Genomic DNA, 21,971 nt, shown 5'->3' with positions numbered 1-21,971 from the left:
AAGGTCACCCATAGAAATGGGCATCTCCTCTGCAGGACGACCTGTGAGCATACCTACAGACATTACTCTGTTAATCGACTTCCTCGCCGAACTCTTTTTTCAAAGTTCGTTCAAGCACTTACTAAAAATGCCGCGTCGAAGCCGCTGATTCTCCTCCGTGGAGTCCAACAGCTGTCCACGAACATCTTTAAGTTCGACGTCCAGCTTGGTGTTGGCATCCTGAAGATCATTCTTCTCTCGCCTCACCCTTGTCAACATACTCTCACCGGCCTTTAGCTGGCGTAAGAGTTGTAGTTTGTCCGGATCGAGTCCGGCGCCATCTGCAATATGATTTGTCAGATTTACACCCACACCGCACAATACTAAACTTTCGAAGTGTATCTTACCTGAGGGGGTCTCTTTGGACCCCCTGCTGCGGCTAGTGCGGCTTCTAGTTGAGCCTTGCACTTTTCCAGCTCCTGGGACAGTACAGTATTCTTCTCTGTAAGAACCTGCATATTAAATGATCCTTAAATCAGTTACTCTAACTGTTTCAAGTCTCGGGGGCTACTGGTATATATATATTTGACCAAAATTTTCTTACCCGTATGTCTTTTACATACTGCTCCGTGGCTCTGGCTAAACCATTTTGAGCGGCACGGAGGTACGCATCTCCCGAATTAAAAGCATCTAAAGCCTCTTGGGAGAAACAAGCGTCGCGTAGAACTGTCCGGCAACGCCTGTGGTTCATGGCACTCTCCACTTCAGAATTTGTGGCAGACAGCCTATCCGCATCCTCTGTCGGAGGAACGTCCGGTGCGTGCCTCGTGCTCGCCTCCGCTTCTTGGCCAGACGTTGGAGCCTGGCTGGTGGAAGCGTGATTGGCAACCTCTTCGGATGTAGTCCGACGAGGTCTCTTCGTTCTAAAGATAGCATGAACGTTAATATGCCCTGATAGAATAACTCCAGGGAAACAGAAGGTGCACTATACCTTTGCGCCGGCATTTCAGTCCGGACTTCATTCCTTTTTGCCCCACGGGGCCCTACGGACCCTCGTTGGCTAGCCGCCGCAGGTTCGGCCTCCTGCCTCGGAAAACTCCCCTGCAAAACACGGTTGTCGTCAGAAACACCGGAATACGCGAGAGTGCAATCTCTCTCAAGGGAATGAGACTCCGGTTTCTGTCACCTGGGAGGCCGGAATTAACCCTGGGTAATCAGCCATGATGGCTACCAAGGTATTGTCCTTGCTTAGCTGATAGAATACCCCGTCGATAAGCTCCACCGATATGTCCGGATCCTCTTCGAAGTCCGGATTGAGGGACCGTTCTGGGTCCTCGGGTTGTGGAGAGCGGCTGCTTATGTCCTTTACCTCCTGTCGCAGTTCCTACATTGAAGTCGTTAGACTACCTATCTAACCATGGGAGTATAAAACAAACGGGCAAGTGCAATTGTTTACTTACCCAACTTGGAGGATCATACATACTGAATCCGGCCTGCGGATTGACGCGGAGGAATTCCTCCTTTTCTCCCTTATACAAAGAGGATAAGATCTTTACTAAGGCGGCGGCTAAGTCTGGCCCCTTACGACCGTGACGTGTGGCGTCATCCTCCCCGTTGAAATCCCACATGGGGTGGCCTCTATATTGAAGCGGCTGCACCCCCCCCTGCATAATGCATGCGGCCATGACTCCAATCATGGTTAGTCCGGAGTGAGCCAACAGTCTTATCCGGCCCATCAGGTAAAGGACGTCTCTGTCACTTTCTCTCTGAGAGCTCCGCGGACGCCAACTCAAGGGTTTCTTCAATGGAGCACTGTTGAACTCAGGGAGATCGATCTGGATAGGGTCCGGAAGCGGGACGTCATCTATGTAAAACCATTCCGAAGGCCAGTCCTTGGACGCCTTCTTTGGGGTTCCGGATAGGTATCCGGTCCCGGCGATGCGCCATACTACGGCTCCGCCCACTTGATATATAGACCCCTTTTCAGAATGGGGCACCAGGCAGAATAACCTCTTCCACAGCGCGGAATGAGCCTCAACGCCTAAAAATAGCTCGCAAAGGGCGACGAAACCCTTAATGTGCAGCTGGAGGCCGTAGAACTCCAGAAGCCCGCGGAGAAATGGGTGAATTGGAAATCCCAGTCCCCTTATTAGATAGGGGACGAGGCACACCCGCTCTCCTTTAGAAGGATGGGGGGTGCTCTTCGCTTGTTTTCCGCCATTATAAGTGGCGAGACTGGCTCGGACCGGGACCATGTATGCCTGAGGGAGGAATCCCTTGGCCTGAAGTGACGCTAACTTGCTATGCGGGATGGTGCAACTCTCCCAGTCCCTGGGTTTGGGACCGGAGGGGCGAGGGGAGGAGCTGCGACGGCTGGTCATGTTGGAATGGACCTTTGTTGGAAGCGCTCTGATGATAACTCGCGGAGAGGAGAAGATGTGGTTTGGACCTAAATCCCCATCCCGTTAAATAGGCGGCTCATTTATACGGCTAGGGGTGTGGATGTAAAAACGCCCCAGCTTTTCGCATTTGTTTGAACACGTGGAAGACGGCCATTATTGGGCATGGAAGCCGAGGAGCACTACATTACAAAAATCAGACATTATTCCTATAGGTACACAAGATTTGGAGGATAACCCGCCTTGCAATGCCGAACAATCTACGTGCCGGACTCGTCGTCATTGAAGCCTGGTTCGGGGGCTACTGAGGGAGTCCTGGATTAGGGGGTGTCCGGATGGCCGGACTATACCTTCAGCCGGACTCCTGGACTATGAAGATACAAGATTGAAGACTTCGTCCCGTGTCTGGATGGGACTTTCCTTGGCATGGAAGGCAAGCTTGGCGATGCGGATATTCAAGATCTCCTACCATTGTAACCGACTCTGTGTAACCCTAACCCTATCCGGTGTCTATATAAACCGGAGGGTTGTAGTCCGTAGGCAATCAACTCCATACACAACAATCATACCATAGGCTAGCTTCTAGGGTTTAGCCTCCTTGATCTCGTGGTAGATCTACTCTTGTACTACCCATATCATCAATATTAATCAAGCAGGAGTAGGGTATTACCTCCATCGAGAGGGCCCGAACCTGGGTAAAACAAAGTGTCCCCTGTCTCCTGTTACCATCCGGCCTTGACGCACAGTTCGGGACCCCCTACCCGAGATCCGCCGGTTTTGACACCGAAACTCTTGATCTTTGACGGACACGAAGGCGGCTCAACAATCCAACTATTGGACCTGGCCAACCTTGGTTAGTGACAACTGGTATTGAGACCACCGGCGACGAGGACGACCAAGACGACAAGTGGAAACATGTGTCTGGTGTTATATTGAAATGGGGATGTAGACCCGAGAATGAGGTATCAGTCATGTTTATTATGTTATGGGCATGAGGGTGATGTTTTTCGCCAAGCTCAGTGGGTAAAGGACATGTGAGGATTCTTTTCTTCCGTTGCAACGCACGGGCATATTTGCTAGTATGCAACCAACATGCTCGCACAATAAAATGGCAAATGAAATATGTGACAAAGCATGCACAAACACTCTAGCATCTATCAAGCAATTTGGCGATGACTAGGTCATCTATATATGAGTATATTGACTTACGAGTTAAATGAGAACATTTGATCACAGGTCATACTCATCGTTTAAGCACAAGTGGGGTTACCACTTTTACATAAAGCATTGTTGTGTTCACACCATTAGAGTTGCTTTAGCTCAATTGGTTAGAGTAAAGCTCCCCTAGATGTGATAGCCCCCCTAAGAGGGATGAACTAACCTTGGGTTTTGCCGATGATGACTTCATGTAGGTGTTGAAGATGTAGATGCTCAATGTTGATGTAGATCATTTGGAGCAATCCTTTGGAGTGATTTGCACTTTCAATACCTACACGGGTTAGTCCCATAAGGAACAAACAAGGATATCCATAGACATAGAGTGATGCATACACAAGATGATGTCCATGAAAGCATTAGGTTACCTTGTCCCTTGTCTTACCAACAAGAGGGATTGTGACTCCTTGAACTAGTGCAAGATATGGAAGTTGTTTGCACTTGTCCTCGCCAAAATGATAAGACTGAAGTATGTTGGCGGAGTCACCCTCAAGAACTCTTCTAGTTCTTCTTCTTCTAGATCCACACCATCTTAATAGGAACCCTTGGAGTTGTAGTTGTACTTGATGAAGTAGAACTTGATGTGGTCTTGGGAACCCACTTGACCAAGGCCTTGGGTGCTTCTTCAAATGCATCAATTTCCTCTTGACGCTTGTCCTTGCCTTTTTACTTGTGGTCTTGTGGTGGAAGATCATCTTGAGCTTGTGTCCCTTTGAAAGAAGTAGGATCAAACTTCTCTTGTTGAGGAACAAACTTCGTCCTAGGGTATTGACCTTCTTCCCACTCAACTCCATTGGCATTGAACTTTCGTTCAAAACCAACACCTTGATTCTTCCGGTGTCTTCCTTGCTTGCGTACAATTTCCTCAAATTGCTTACTCCCAGCAAGGCTCTTGTAAACACCTTTCTCTATAATTCCCTTCAATAAGCTATTTTCTTGCTCAAGTGTAACTTGGCTAAGAGAATAATTAGTGTAATCAAGAGAACTACTAGAAGCAACAATATTGGATCTATCATGATTGTTGTTACTACTAGATGAAGAATCTGTCTTGCTCTTGTTGCTAGATTTAACCTGTGGCATGTAAGTAGACAAGAGTAAACGCTTGGCAATGTAAGAACTTTTCTTGCGAAGATCATCATTGATTGCCTTCAAAAACTCATGCTCTTGCTCAAGGTTGAGCTTTTCAAAGCGTAGCTTATCATGAGTCTTTAAAAGTTCTCGATGATTTTCCAAGGTAGTTTCATGAGCTAACTTAAGAGTGTTTAGTTCTTTAGTTAGACACTCAATATCCTTCTTATCATCATCATTCGTTTTATCTTGATTAGCATGATTAATTGATGTTTCATCATAGTTTTCATCACTAGAGTTGTCAACAAGTAAATCATCATCGCCTAGCAAATCATCTGCATCACTATCGAAATCAACATACTCAGGATGTGTTACCTTTGGACCTTTGGCCATGAAGCACCTTCCAATTCCTTCTTTTGGTGAGTCAAATATGTCATAGGAGTTGGTTGACACAAGTGCTAGACCGGCAACACCTTCATCTTGAGTATATTCGGAGTCGGAGTGATAACTTCTTTCGGAGTGATCGTCGGAGTCGGAGCCGGATACCATTCACCAACATGAGCTTGATGTATTCTTTTTGTGTAGCTCCTTGATGACTTTTATTTCCTTTCCGAATCCTGGCTTCTCTGAGAGGGTTTTCGTTCATAACGATCATCTCTACTCCTCCTTTCTCTTGGTGGTGATTCTTCTCTTCTACTTCATCTTTTGGGAGAATCTTCTCTTCTTTTGTAGGGAGCCGTACACTCATTGGAGTAGTGTCCAGGTCTTCCACAATTGTAGCAATTACGCTCACTACTAGAAGATCTTTTGTCATTGTATGACCTTGACTTGGAACTTCTTTCTTTGCTTCTACTCTTGTAGAACTTGTTGAAGTTCTTTACCGTTAGGCTCAATTCTTCATTGAAGGTTTGTTTCTCACTTGATGATGTGGGAGCATCACATGAGGCTTTGTAAGCACCACTTGACTTGTTGTGAAGCTCTTCCTTATCCTTGAGTGACATCTCATGAGCAACTATTCGTCCAATGACTTCCGTTGGCTTGAGATCTTTGTAATTGGGCATCATTTGGATCAATGTGCACACAGTATCATATTTTCCATCCAAGGCTCTTAGAATCTTCTTGATGATGAATTTGTCGGTCATCTCTTCACTTCCTAAGCCGGCAATCTCATTTGTGATGAGAGCAAGCCTAGAATACATTTCAGCGACACCTTCACCATCCTTTATTTTGAACTTGTCAAGTTGACTTTGAAGCACATACAATTTGGATTCCTTGACAGAGTCGGTACCTTCATGCATATCAATCAAAGTATCCCAAATTTCCTTTGCATTCTCAAGACGGTTGATTTTTTTGAATTCTTCGGGGCATAATCCGTTGAAGAGAATACCACAAGCTTGAGCATTGTATTGTAGCATCTTCAACTCTTCCGCGGTAGCTTCACGATTTGGTTCTCTCCCATCAAAGAATTCACCTTGCAAGCCAATACACACAATAGCACAAACGATGGGGTTATGTCCAAGAATATGCATTTTCATCTTATGCTTCCAACTAGCAAAATTTGTACCATCAAAGTAAGGACCTCTACAGTGGTAAGTTCCCTCTCTAGACGCCATACTCTCCTAGGTTGTGAAACCAAGGCTATGACCACCAAAATGTATGGAAATCAAAGCAAATGGAGACCAAAGCTCTGATACCACTTGTAGGATCGAAAGTATGTCTAGAGGGGGGTGATGACACTACTTGAACAAATAAAAATCTAGCATTTTCCCAATTTTAGTTCTTGGCAGATTTTAGCAACATAGCACAAGTCAAGCAATCAACCTACACATGCAATTCTAAGAGTATAGCAGCGGAATGTAAAACAATTGCATATGAAGGTAAAGGGATGAGTCTGAGGGAGCAAACGCAATGTTGACACAGAGATTTTTTATCAGTGGTTCCGATAGGTGGTGCTATCATACATCCACGTTGATTGAGACTTCAACCCACGTTTATCATTTTTGTTTATTGTATATCGATCATCGTATAATTTAGAGTCGGAGTCAGACTGAACGAAATGTATGGTTTGAACGATTGAATGTTCTGCTAGAGCTGTATCAAATTAAATATAAAACGTCATCAAGCCACATGTATTCGTTGTCATCCAATGACCTAGACTGCTTCAATGTCGAGCGCTCAACACGTTTAGCGTGCAGTTAATTTCATGCCAAAAATAGTGCTAATCACATGACAACACGCAAATAATATCCTAGTAGTTAATATCCGCATGCACTTAATATACTTCCAAATTAACGTGCATTGCACGTACACACTGACTAGTGTTGCTAGTACGTGAAACTGGTGTCGTGACTTGTGAATGCGTCCAGATATGGTCAACGGCAACATCGCCCGCGAGTTCTTCCTGTTTGCCCGTACGTCTAAACGCAGAAGGGGAGGAGAGAGAGAGCACACATGGAACCCACCAGTAAGTGAAGGCGAATAGTACTAAAAATAATATTACATGTTATCCATTAATTAGGCTGTGGTAATATAAAAACATTATGTGAACAAAGGGGGTACAACAAACATTGCTATTCTACGTATGTTGCCTATTAACGTGCGGCTTGAAGGCCCGGTCACATGTTCGATCCTCGTCCTTTATTTTTTTAATTTGTATATGGGTCCAAATTTGTTTCATGACATGTGGGCCCCTCGGTGTGTAGTTTGTAGCACTTTAATTTGTGGGTCGAAATTTGTTCCATTCCAAGTGGACTATCGGTGTGTAGTTTTGTAGCTTATTTATAATAACTAAAGAGAACAACATAGTTTTTTCAATAATACCATGGTGCGACGTTGAAGGCGAGAAAGGACGTGCGAGAGAGCGATGACCGAGCCAGAGGGAAATCAACTAGGGGAGTTGCGTGGGTTGCAACGGTGTTTGGAGTAGTTGTGGACCGAATGCGACGAAAATATAATCTAAACCGGCCGGAATAAATGCCTACACAAATTAATCCAAGGTTGGAGTGCCCCTCGCAATGTAAATCGCTCCGGCTTTGCGAGGGATGGAGAGGTAGTAGCTTCAACGCGTGGAAGATACGGTGTGAGAAAGCGAGGTCAATCGAGAGACATATAGATAGAGAGACAAAGTGAGTGTGGTCCAACATTGATTAAACAAATATATATGCTCTGGAGAGATATTGTCCGATTGAGCTTTTTGGAAAGTGTAACATCCCAAATTTTCAATTTGGAATGTTATACACTAGATCATCATGCATAACATATTTTCTTGCATCTTGGCCGATCCTAGAAATTTCACGCAACTCAAGGACCTCCGAAGAGAGTTGGAGATTTCGTTATTTTCATATTTGAGAGTTTCTCAAATTTTGAAAAGAGGATCGTTTGATTTATTTGTTTTATCTTCAATAAATTTTCCGGTGTCAAAATATGAGAGAGGGAATAATATGACTTTCCCAAAATTTAGGAAAATGAAGATTTAATAAATAGATCAATTTTTGTTTGCCGGAGTTTTATTTGCGTTTTATTTGGATAGGGAAAAATGCGCATTTTCGAAAATTGCATTTTAGGTCCGGAGAAAAGTTCATTTTGTTCGGCTCATTTTTAGGAGTCGGGGAAAATTTACTTTAGATTTTTCGGAGTTCGTTTAGATCTCTTTTTGTTTTTTTTTCGCTGCGTGCGGAAACTATTTATAAAAAAAACAAACAAAAAAAAAACTGGACCAAGGCCGGCCAGGCCAAGGCCCAGCCGGGCCTAAGGCCACCGCGCCCCAGGCCACCGCGCGCCTAGCGCCAGGTGCCAGGGAGCCGGCGCCGCCGCCTCTTGCTCTACGAATCCTTTTAGGATTCTAGGGTAGCCCTTGCCCTTTTTCCTTTGTTTCGTTATTCCTACTCCTACTCCGTTTATTCTTTCCTATTCCTAGTCTAATTCCTTGCCCTCTACCCCAAGTAAACCCCTCCCCTCCCCAATATAAATACCCAAGCACCCCCCCCCCTCTAAACATCAAATCAAAGCCCCTCTCCTCCACACCGCACCTTGCCACCCCACGCCGCGCCGCCGCACCACCTCACCCGCGCGCCGCCCTAAGCCGCCGCCTCACCCGCGCCGCCGCCGCACCTTGCCGCCGCCGCCCCACGCCCACGCCGCCGGAGCCCCTCGCCGGAGGTAGCCCCGCGCTACATCTATTCTTTTTTCTCGGATCGTTTTCTTCTAATCGTTCCGATTCTTTTCTTCTCTAAACCGTTCCGGTTTTCTAGATCGTTTTTTTTCGATCGGTTTTCTTCTCCAAAACCCTAGATCGGATTCGTTTTCTTCTCCGATCTAGTTGCCTTTGGACCGTTCGCCGGATCATTCATCCTAACGAACGTGATCACCAGATTCTTCTAGGTTAACGACGTCCGTTCGTTTAACCGTTCTTCTTTTTCTTTTCGTCGGATTTATTCCGCGATCGCGATCTCAGATCCGATCTTCTCTCTAGCCTTTCTTTTCGCTCGTTTATCGGAATCAGGTGATTCAAGCGCCTGGAGTTTCGTCTCGAAACCGCCGTTCCGTCTAATCAACTTGAACAAGCTTTTGCCCCGATAAAAATTTGACCTAGTTTCAACTTGCTAGAACCGAGTTGTTTTCTTTCGCCATTTGTTTTCCGTTTCTTTGTTCGGTTCGTTCTTTCTTTGCAACCAGAGTTCTTAAATTGAACTTTCTGGTTCGTTCTCTTGTTCGAGTTTTACCTGTGCATTAGATGAGTACTTATTGTATGCTTGTTGTTTGTCTGTGATAGATTACCCGGATTGCGCCGCTTGTTACTTCGAAACCCTAGGACTCGCGGATCATCAGCAAGGCAAGTAACACTTTGATCATACCTTTTCTACAACCCATGTTTTATTGCATTAGATCAATCCTCAAACAATGCATGATTAGGATCTAATTAAATTGTGGGATGGGAAGTAGATGAGGTAGTACCTATTACCTGTATTACTATGAAACCTTTGGGAGTTACTTCTACGTTTGCTTATTATGCCATGCTATGCTAGTAGACGTGGATTGGGTGAGTGATATCCATTACAGAGGTGAGTTGATAATTTTAAAGGTTTATCTAAGGTGGCAACTTAAACACACATCTGGGTGGATTGAGGCACCTGATGTCTATCAGGACTTGCCTGTTTTTTTGGACCGCCACCCAGGCTCAAAGGGATCATAAGATCTTTCATGCTAGAAACTTCCGTGTGCAGCCACAAGCCATTATGGGCTCTGGCATAGTTGACTAAGTTGTGCGAACTCTTACGGGGTGGACTAGCAGATGTAGGGGTTGTAGGTGGTACGGTCTACCCCACATGTAAGGTGCTAGCGCTTCTGAAAGACTGTGTCTCGGTCATCCGTCTTCTCAAACACCATGTAGTGCGAGAAACCAAACGGAGGCGATCGAGTCTTGTGGGGAAACGTGCGCAAACCTCTGCAGAGTGTACAAACTAATCATGATTAGCCGTGTCCCCGGTTATGGACAACTTGAGTATCTAGTACTTGAATATCATTGTGAATCTCAACATGTTACTTCTAATTAATGATGTTGGGTTTTAATTGTACTTTTAATTGGGATTGAGAATGCTGTCAACCATTCTCAATGTTTCACAACCACCATGATAGTTAAATAAATTTATTCCTTTGCAGTAGGGAAAAATTGGCTTTACGCAAAACTGTAACCATAGAGCTTTCCACCAGCCATATGTGCATATAGTATAGCTGTTTCATTCCATTACTCTCTATGTGTTACATTGCCAGCATATTCCATGTGCTGACCCGTTTTCGGGCTGCAACGTTAATGTTGCAGACTTTTCAGACAACGATTGAGGTGCGTTTAGGTCGTGGCCCTATACTCAGCGATGCCGCTGGAGTTGATGGTCCCATTTATCTTCCAAGTCTTCCGCTGTTATTTTTATTATATGGCCTTAAGCCATATTCAGTGTAATAAGTTCTTTTTAAGCCATCGATGTAATAAGTGTGTGATTGCAACTCTGCTATAAAACCTCGATGTACTGTGTGGTGTTAGCATTACTGATCCAGGGATGACACCGTAGCACAGTAGACGTGATCCATTCGGGTCAGGTCGCTACAGAGATGGTATCAAAGCACACGCTGACTGTAGGACATGACCACTAAGTTAAAGCCATAGATCACTATTCTCTCCTCATTTTCTAACTCCTCATCTTTTCTACTCTATTAGGATGACGAACGTGAAGATTAAGTACGCTCAACTGGATGAAGGCACACCATTTGGATTTCACCTGAAGGAAGTCACCAAGTACCTGAACATTGGATTACCAAGCTTCACGGGAACCTTCAACGCCACTCTGCCTGAAGAGGAGCGCTGGAAGATTCAAGCTCACGTTCCGGGAAGGACACTATCTACCAGATTTGCGGACGCCGAGATGAACAATGGGAGTTAGTCAGCACCAAGAAGGATAGATCCATTGCAGCATTCATCCCGGAGTTAAACCAGCACATTCGACGCCACGAGAACCAGATGTGCAATGATATGATAGAGTTGAAGAATGCGAAGGCAAGGATCATCGAGCTAGAAGGAGAACTGAAGTCTACACGCAAGGACTACATGGACGAGATCATAGCTCTAGCAAGGCACAATAACGATCTTAAGCAGGAGATTGAAGAACTCAAGAGGAAGTTAGCATCCCAGGAGGAAGACGAGTACGTCGCATGTCCGGACAACTACATCATCATTGACGACACCGATTCGGATCCAAGTGAACCCGACTTTGAAGACGAAGCTGGAGCAGATATCATGGAGTCTTCCACCGGTTCAAATTTCTAGATGACCGCCAGATAGTAGTAGTATTTTCCCCATGTAAAACATTATAGTCGAGCACTTTTGCGATAGTTAGACCGTTTGTAAGCCCTTGTTTGATTGATTGAAGTGATTTTGTGTGCATTTGCCTCATGTGCATATGGGTAGTGTTTTCTCTTTAGACCCCTCTATTCTTAATTCTCGTCTTTTCTAAACCCTCAGATGCCTCCAAGACGTGACAATGGATTTCCACCGGAGCTCACTCAGTTGATCTAGCAGCAGAATCAATTGATGCAGATGTTAGTTCAGAATCAACAGAACAACCACAACAACCCACCACCACCACCACCACCTGTTGACCACTTAGCCCGTTTTCTTAGGCTGAATCCGCCGGTGTTTTCCAGTAGCACCGAGCCGATAGTAGCAGATGATTGGCTCCGCAAGATAGGAAGGGAGTTGACCACTGCAGGATGCACGGATGGTGAGAAAGTGAAGTTTGCCGCTCACCAGCTAGACGGACCCGTGGCAGCATGGTGGGAGAATTTCACAGCCACTTACCCAGTTGACACTGTCACATGGGATCAGTTTCAGCAAGCTTTCCACACTGCCCATGTTTCAGCAGGAGCTATGGCCATAAAGAAGCGTGAGTTTCGCAACTTACGCCAAGGAGGAAGGACTATTGGCCAGTATGTGGAAGAGTTTAGTAAGCTAGACCGTTATGCCCCAGATGACGTTGCTACGGATGCAGCTAAGCAGGAGAAGTTTCTGGAAGGACTGAATGATGAACTAAGCATGAAGTTGATGGTAGCAAGTTTCAACAACTACCAGGAGTTGGTAGATCGTGCCATCATGATTGAAGGGAAGCAACAGCAGATGGAGAACCGTAAGGGGAAGTATGGACAGGGGAAGTATAACTCTGGAGCCCAGCAGAAGCCCCGTTTTACCCCTAAATCGGGATTTCAGTTTTAGAATACCCATGGAGGAGGTAGCTCGCACAACCATAATGGCCACAAGAATGGTAATGGGAATGGAGGAAGCAATGGACAGAACCACACCATCCCATCGACCCCAACCAAGAGAGATCTGAGTAATGTCACTTGTTTCAAGTGTTCGCAGACCGGACATTATGCCAATGAATGTCCTGAAGGCCAGAATGGAAATGGCAATGGAAGCTCTGGGAAGAAGCCGAACCCTTTCAATAGGGGACAGGTGAACCACGTTAATGTGGAGGAGGTTGAAGATCAACCCGATGCAGTAATCGGTAAGTTTTTGGTTAAGTCATTTACCGCACTCGTTCTTTTCGATACTGGTGCATCGCATTCATACATATCAAGTGGATTTGTGGAAAAATATAACCTTCCAACCCAATCCCTTAGGTCACCCATGTTAGTAAGCTCACCAGGAGCGGAGTTTATGGCCAGACGATGGTGTGATCGGTTACCATTAAGGATTGGTAACTATGTGTTTCCCTCAGACCTAATAGTATTGGAATCTCAAGGATTGGATGTGATATTAGGCATGGATTGGTTATCAAAGTATGAAGGGAATATTGAGTGTGCTAGTAAGTCAATTTTGCTTACTACACCAGAAGGGAGAAGGATCAAGTATGTATCCCGGCATGTGCCAAAGAGGACACAAGTAAATTGCCTAACAGGAGTTGTGCAAGAGGAAGTACCAGTGGTAAAGGATTTTCCTGATGTATTTCCTGAGGAATTACCAGGCATGCCACCAGATAGAGACATTGAGTTTTTGATTGAGTTATTACCAGGTACAGGCCCAATATCGAAGCGACCGTACCGGATGCCAGCAAAGGATTTGGTGGAAATTAAGAATCAGATTAAGGAGTTATTGGATAAAGGTTACATTCGCCCAAGTTCTTCACCTTGGGGATCACCCGTACTTCTAGTGGAAAAGAAGGATGGATCATTAAGGATGGTTGTAGATTATCGGGGATTGAATGAAGTAACTATCAAGAACAAGTACCCACTGCCGATGATCAATGATCTGTTTGATCGTTTGCAAGGAGCAAAAGTGTTTTCCAAGATCGATTTGCGATAAGGGTACCATCAGTTGAAGATTCGAGAGCAGGACATACCTACGACAGCTTTTACCACGAGATACGGATTGTATGAGTATACCGTTATGTCATTTGGATTGACTAACGCACCTGCCTATTTTATGAACCTGATGAACAAAGTGTTTATGGAGTTTTTGGATAAGTTCGTCGTAGTGTTCATTGATGACATCCTAGTTTATTCGAAGAATGAAGAGGAGCATAAGGAACATTTGCGTTTGGTTTTGGAGAAACTAAGGGAACATCAGTTATACGCCAAATTCAGCAAATGTGAGTTTTGGTTGAAGGAAGTTGGATTCCTCGGACATGTTATATCCGGAGAAGGTATAGCAGTAGATCCCGCTAAAGTTGAAACCGTAACCGAGTGGGAAGCACCAACAACAGTTGGAGAGATCCGGAGTTTTCTTGGACTCGCAGGATACTACTGGAGATTTATTGAGAATTTTCCAAAGATTGCGAAGCCTATGACGGAGTTGTTGAAGAAGGATACTAAGTTCAAATGGATTGAGGAGTGTGAGGCTAGTTTCCAGGAGTTGAAGAAACGATTGGTTACCTCACCGGTATTGATTTTGCCAGATCAGACCAAGGATTATGAGGTGTATTGCGACGCTTCACGTCGTGGACTTGGAGCAGTGCTTATGCAGGAAGGAAGAGTTGTTTCGTATGCTTCACGACAACTGAAGCCTCATGAGTTGAATTATGCCACGCATGATTTGGAGTTAGCACCCGTAGTGCATGCATTGAAGACGTGGAGACATTTCCTCATTGGAAATCATTGTGAGGTGTACACGGATCACAAGAGTTTGAAGTACATTTTCACGCAGAAGGAGTTGAACCTCAGACAAAGGAGATGGTTGGAGCTCATCAAGGATTATGACATGAGATTGCATTACCATCCCGGAAAAGCTAATGTAGTAGCTGATGCATTGAGCCGTAAGAGCCATGTCAACACCCTAGTAACAGGGAAAATACCAAAGGAATTAGCAGAAAACCTTCGTGAGGTATGTTTGGAAATAGTTCCGAGAGGCTATGTAGCAGCATTAGAGATTCAGTCAACATTGATGGATAAGATCAGAGAAGCTCAGAAATCTGACAAAGAGATTGCTGCTATAAAGGAGAAACTTAGCAAAGGAAAAGCTAAGGGATTTCGTGAGGATGAGCACGATACCCTATGGTTTGAGGACCGTGTTTATGTGCCCAATGACCCGGAGATCAGGAAGTTGATTTTGCAGGAGGCACATGATTCACCGTATTCGATTCACCCAGGGAATACCAAGATGTATTTGGATTTGAAAGAAACATTCTGGTGGACCGGAATGAAGAAGGATATTGCGGCATATGTAGCAGTTTGTGACGTATGTCAGAGAGTAAAGGCAGAGCATCAGAAGCCAGCAGGATTATTACAACCATTGCCGATACCCGAATGGAAGTGGGATAAGATAGGCATGGATTTTATCACAGGACTACCCAGGACGAAAGCAAGGTATGACTCGATATGGGTAGTAGTTGATCGTTTGACGAAGGTAGCACATTTCATTCCAGTTAAGACCACTTACACCAGTGCTAAGTTGGCAAAGATATATATGACTAGAATCATTTGTTTGCATGGAGTTCCGAGGAGTATCGTATCAGATAGAGGAACCCAATTTACCTCAAAGTTTTGGAATCAGTTGCATGAAACTTTGGGAACCAGACTAGAGTTCAGCACAGCTTTTCACCCGCAGACAGATGGACAGACCGAGAGAGTCAATCAGATTTTGGAAGATATGCTGAGAGCTTGTGCACTAGATTATGGATCTAGTTGGGACGATAACTTGCCATATGCGGAGTTTTCTTATAACAACAGTTATCAAACCAGTTTGAAGATGGCACCTTTCGAAGCTTTATACGGAAGGAGGTGCAGGACACCGTTGTCATGGAACGAAGTTGGAGACCGACAATTCTTTGGACCAGATTTGATTAAGGAGTCTGAACGGAAAGTTAAGTTGATTCGTGATAGGCTCAAGGTAGCCCAGTCCAGGCAGAAGAGCTACGCAGATTCTAAACGCAAGGAGATAGTTTACGAAACCGGAGACAGAGTTTATCTCCGAGTATCCCCACTTCGAGGAGTTAAGCGCTTTGGAGTTAAGGGAAAATTAGCACCGCGTTTCGTTGGACCGTTTAAGATCTTGAAACGTATGGGAGAAGTCGCGTATAAGTTGGAATTACCAGAGGGACTGTCAGGAGTTCATGATGTATTCCATCTTTCTCAGCTGAAGAGATGTCACGCCGAGATGGCGGAGGTACCGCTAAGAGATACCATGCCGCTTGAAGCGATTCAGTTGAAGGACGACTTAACATATGAGGAGAAGCCAGTCAAGATTCTCGATTATGCCAGCAGAGTTACCCGCAGCAAGGTTATCAAGTTTTGCAAAGTTTAGTGGAACCACCATTCAGAGGATGAAGCCACCTGGGAGAGAGAAGAAGATTTGCTCAAAGACCACCCTCACCTATTTTCTAGCCAACCCGAATCTCGAGGCCGAGATTCATCTTAAGGGGGGTAGGTTTGTAACATCCCAAATTTTCAATTTGGAATGTTATACACTAGATCATCATGCATAACATATTTTCTTGCATCTTGGCCGATCCTAGAAATTTCACGCAACTCAAGGACCTCCAGAGAGAGTTGGAGATTTCGTTATTTTCATATTTGAGAGTTTCTCAAATTTTGAAAAGAGGATCGTTTGATTTATTTGTTTTATCTTCAGTAAATTTTCCGGTGTCAAAATATGAGAGAGGGAATAATATGACTTTCCCAAAATTTAGGAAAATGAAGATTTAATAAATAGATCAATTTTTGTTTGCCGGAGTTTTATTTGCGTTTTATTTGGATAGGGAAAAATACGCATTTTCGAAAATTGCATTTTAGGTCCAGAGAAAAGTTCATTTTGTTCGGCTCATTTTTAGGAGTCGGGGAAAATTTACTTTAGATTTTTCGGAGTTCGTTTAGATCTCTTTTTGTTTTTTTTTCTCTGCGCGCGGAAACTATTTATAAAAAAAACAAAAAAAACTGGACCAAGGCCGGCCAGGCCAAGGCCCAGCCGGGCCGAAGGCCACCGCGCCCCAGGCCACCGCGCGCCTAGCACCAGGCGCCAGGGAGCCGGCGCCGCCGCCTCTTGCTCTACGAATCCTTTTAGGATTCTAGGGTAGCCCTTGCCCTTTTTCCTTTGTTTCGTTATTCCTAGTCCTACTCCGTTTATTCTTTCCTATTCCTAGTCTAATTCCTTTCCCTCTACCCCAAGTAAACCCCTCCCCTCCCCAATATAAATACCCAAGCACCCCCCCCTCTAAACATCAAATCAAAGCCCCTCTCCTCCACACCGCACCTTGCCACCCCACGCCGCGCCGCCGCACCACCTCACCCGCGCGCCGCCCTAAGCCGCCGCCTCACCCGCGCCGCCGCCGCACCTTGCCGCCGCCGCCCCACGCCCATGCCGCCGGAGCCCCTCGCCGGAGGTAGCCCCGCGCTACATCTATTCTTTTTTCTCGGATCGTTTTCTTCTAATCGTTCCGATTCTTTTCTTCTCTAAACCGTTCCAGTTTTCTAGATCGTTTTTTTTCGATCGGTTTTCTTCTCCGAAACCCTAGATCGGATTCGTTTTCTTCTCCGATCTAGTTGCCTTTGGACCATTCGCCGGATCATTCGTCCTAACGAACGTGATCACCGGATTCTTCTAGGTTAACGACATCCGTTCGTTTAACCGTTCTTCTTTTTCTTTTCGTCGGATTTATTCCTCGATCGCGATCTCAGATCCGATCTTCTCTCTAGCCTTTCTTTTCGCTCGTTTATCGGAATCAGGTGATTCAAGCACCTGGAGTTTTGTCTCGAAACCGCCGTTCCGTCTAATCAACTTGAACAAGCTTTTGCCCCGATAAAAATTTGACCTAGTTTCAACTTGCTACAACCGAGTTGTTTTCTTTCGCCGTTTGTTTTCCGTTTCTTTGTTCGGTTCGTTCTTTCTTTACAACCGGAGTTCTTAAATTGAACTTTCTGGTTCGTTCTCTTGTTCGAGTTTTACCTGTGCATTAGATGAGTACTTATTGTATGCTTGTTGTTGTCTGTGATAGATTACCCGGATTGCGCCGCTTGTTACTTCGAAACCCTAGGACTCGCGGATCATCAGCAAGGCAAGTAACACTTTGATCATATCATTGTGAATCTCAACATGTTACTTCTAATTAATGATGTTGGGTTTTAATTGTACTTTTAATTGGGATTGAGAATGCTGTCAACCATTCTCAATGTTTCACAACCACCATGATAGTTAAATAAATTTATTCCTTTGCAGTAGGGAAAAATTGGCTTTACGCAAAACTGTAACCATAGAGCTTTCCACCAGCCATATGTGCATATAGTATAGCTGTTTCATTCCATTACTCTCTATGTGTTACATTGCCAGCATATTCCATGTGCTGACCCGTTTTCGGGCTGCAACGTTAATGTTGCAGACTTTTCAGACGACGATTGAGGTGCGTTTAGGTCGTGGCCCTATACTCAGTGATGCCGCTGGAGTTGATGGACCCATTTATCTTCCAAGTCTTCCGCTGTTATTTTTATTATATGGCCTTAAGCCATATTCAGTGTAATAAGTTCTTTTTAAGCCATCGATGTAATAAGTGTGTGATTGCAACTCTGCTATAAAACCTCGATGTACTGTGTGGTGTCAGCATTACTGATCCAGGGATGACACCGTAGCACAGTAGACGTGATCCATTCGGGTCAGGTCGCTACAGAAAGGGTGAGGGCTGTAAGATAGAGCTTGAGAGATGATCCAATCACAGACGTGTAGATATATTTTGTGCATAGGAGGAAGCAAGGTCAACCGATCACATAGGGTCGCCATGCGATCAAAAGAGTGAGACGGGTTGGAGAGAGTGACCTAGATAGATGATGTGCGTGAGAGAGTATACAATGTGAAGAGGTCGAATTGGGCTCAAACATGGTGATATATCATTTTTGTCCGAGAAAGAGTGAGGTCAATCGAGACATACAGAGAGAGAGAGAGATTGAGTGAGCGTGGCCCACCATGAGGTCGAAAGAGTGGCGGCGGCTTGGATGGACTGGCCTAGATAGACAATCTGCGTGAGAGAGTATAGAGTGTGTCGATCGAGGCCCGAACAGGGAGATATATCATTTCTGTGTGAAAGAAAACGAGGTTAAACGAGACTCGGATAAAGAGAGCGAGATTGAGCGAGTGTGGCCCGCCGTGCGGAAGAAAGAGTGAGATAGTCTCGAGGGAGTGACCTAGATATACAACGTGCGTGCGTGCGCACGAGAGGTTGGGGGCTAGATAGGCAATGCATGTATTTAGCGTGAGAGGGTGAGAGGGAGAGGGGGGAGAGAGAGAGAGAGCTCGGCATGGGGTGCAATGGCGGGTGTGTGAGGTAAATATATTTGGTAACAGAGTGGAAAAAGGGGTTGTGTAGTTGAGAGACTTAGAGATCGAAACATGGAGAGAAAGAATGAACGTGTGTTGGAAACCGATAGCTTCCTAAGGTGGTTAGGAGAGGAAGATTGACCGATACAGGAAGTATGTGGCGTTTGTGCGGGGGGGGGGGGGGGGGGCTAAAAACAACATTTGAATGTACATAGTACGACACTTAATATCGATGTTTCAATTTGGTGTACATTGTAAGATTTGAACCGAGGACCAGGCATACGGGTAATTATTTCGAATTCGTGCCATACTAAGTTTCGAAAAGTTGACATTGACTCAGTTTGTTGTGCTATTTTGTAGGTCATATGTTAGAATCCATCCAAAAGTTTTCTCACTACCATGGTGTTCATCATATACATATGAATTTTTATTAATAAAGTAGCGTGGATACAGTGAAATGCGAAATCCACGTTAGAATTGGAGATCGCTACATGACACACACTCTAATTCAAATATACGTGACACACACTCTAATTCAAATAACTAATTATGTGAGACACACTCTAATCCACGTTAGCGTGGGTACCGTTTCGATTTTTTTTCAAAGAACTCCTCATTAATTAATTTATAGTACTCCCTCTGTTCACTTTTATAAGACCTTGAAGACATTTCAGACAATGTGCAAAACAGTTCATTTTAAGTTGTCTGAAACGACTTACAAAAGTGAATGGATGGAGTATCTTGTTTCGAATGACTAATTATTGCAAGGAAAACACGAGCATGGTAATACATACAGATTTGTTTGCAAATGAAAGAAGATTCGTTTGCATTCTCAAATGTAGGCGCACCAGGCAGACCAGGGTCGTGTCGGGGTGGACGCTGCTTCGGTGCCTTAAAGGCAACTGCCTTTGGGTCACTGACATGTGGGCCAGCCACCTGTTGGGCCCACATGTCATGGACACAAAGGCAGGTGCCTTAAGGCACCGAAGCATAGTCCTGTCAGGGTGGTCGCGTGTGTCGGACGGACGCGTAGCACCCAGCCACCCAGCCCCCCTCCCCCCCAAAAAAAGGACGACGACAATATAAGTTCGCGCTTCCACGTTTCGGATTGAAATATCTGGCTGCCCCAATTCCAGCCCTGCAAAATCTCTCTTCTCCACCGTCCCCTTCCGCGCCCAGATTTTGCTCAAATCCATAATTCGCCGCCAACCCTCGAATCGCCCCTCGTCTTGTCTCCTTCCCCACCATTCCCCACCTCTGTGCCGGACGACGACGACGAAGACGACGGTCGCGCTTCACCACCGCACCGGAGCTGCCTCATCTATGCCCTCATCCACCGCACCAGGTGGTCCACCGACAATGTCGGCCGCCGCAACCGACGTGCCTCACAGACACCGAGTTCCACCGCATCAGGTGCGCTTCACCGACGCCGTCTCCCAGCTCACCGGGGCTACTTCACCGAGCACATCATCGCACCTCGCCCCCCGAGGCTGTTGGGGCTTCACCAACAGTCTCGTCCATCGTATCTTAGCGCTCTGCTATCACTCAAGATCTGCATACGTGCGCGGCCAGCCAACACCAGTGCATCACCCTCAACGGCTCTGAAGTGACCCGCACTCTAGCTAGGCGACCATGCCCAAACGCCGGCCCGAACTAGGTATCCACACATCACTCCCTTGTGCACTATTCCGACAATGTTTGGATATCCTTTCACTGCTCTCTTAGCTTACACGCCTATGCAACTCCGACTTTAACTCTTATTTCTTCTGGAGATATCATCTGAAACAAGCAAATCTATATTTTAGCGAAGCATGACGACGCTACGGGATTTGGTACACATCCTGCACACCCGTATAACCTTGTAAGTATCGGTCCTCCGGTACAACATCAAGGTCGATTCCTCTTATTTGATCAACCATTCGCCGTGTCAAAAATGCAGAGGGGGATGCAAGGAGCACAAGCCATGCACATCCAAGCAAGTGGTAACATGGACTTGTACATGGAACATCCCAAGCGCAAGCAGATCTGCAGTGAGCCTGTACAACGAGCTAGCGTAAGTCCCTGTATTTCATTTAATTCGTACTGGCATTCGTGTATGATTTGTGTGTAGTGGCTGATCCACGAATTCAAGTTACCAGGGGCGAACATTTAACTTAAAAAATACGAAGGCACTTGCACTCCGGAAATCAACATAACTTGAGAAATGTGAAGCTACATGCACTTTGAAAACCAGCTAATGATCCAAAGTAGTTCAGATTATAAACACTAAATGATGCAAGCACCAAAAAACACAAAATGCAACATGGTGTACAAGGACTACAAACATGGTCTGTACCTCCTTAAATTATTCATTCTCTGGCTGAAAATATTGAAGTGTAATTGCACGTATAACCAGTGCGCAAACTGCATATGAATATATCTATCCTGCACAAGTATGCAATAGTTTCAAACAACAGATTAGAAAAGTATTTATGCTATGTTGTCATGATACGAGGACTTTCTTGTAGATGGCTTCGACGTTTCCTCAAGCTATGAAAATGCACTATAATTTGCTTGTCATCAATGCCTGTAAATCTCTGTCTCTCTCAACATAGTAGATCATCATTAGACACTAAATCCTTCAATGAGCTTGCAAAATGCTTGCATTAGATCCCTCATTAGACACTGTATGTTCATCACCAGGAGCATGTAAAATGTTTGCATCAAATCCTTCATTAGCAGTCTGTTCATTAGACACTTCAGGCTCAACAACAACATGAGCTTGTATGTTTGCACCGGAAACTTGATTGGATACATCAGATTCAGTCAGTTCAGTATTGATTGGGGGAGTTATAAAATAAGTAGAAATTGGTTTCATTTTCTCATAGATTCCCTACATACAAGCAGTTTTACAACACCGTCAGGTTTAACTATTAGCCAGAAATTGAGGAGTTGAATTAGATATAATCAGGGATGCAATGTACCTGCTCGTTGCGCATGCTACTCTTGCAAGATGCGACTGTCCGTTTGCGCAAGCTCGATGCCATGCC

This window comes from Triticum urartu, chromosome 3A, assembly GCF_056163025.1.
Source record: "Triticum urartu cultivar PI428250 chromosome 3A, HENAU_Tu73, whole genome shotgun sequence".
Classification (NCBI taxonomy): domain Eukaryota; kingdom Viridiplantae; phylum Streptophyta; class Magnoliopsida; order Poales; family Poaceae; genus Triticum; species Triticum urartu.
Note: the sequence above shows the minus strand (reverse complement) of the source record.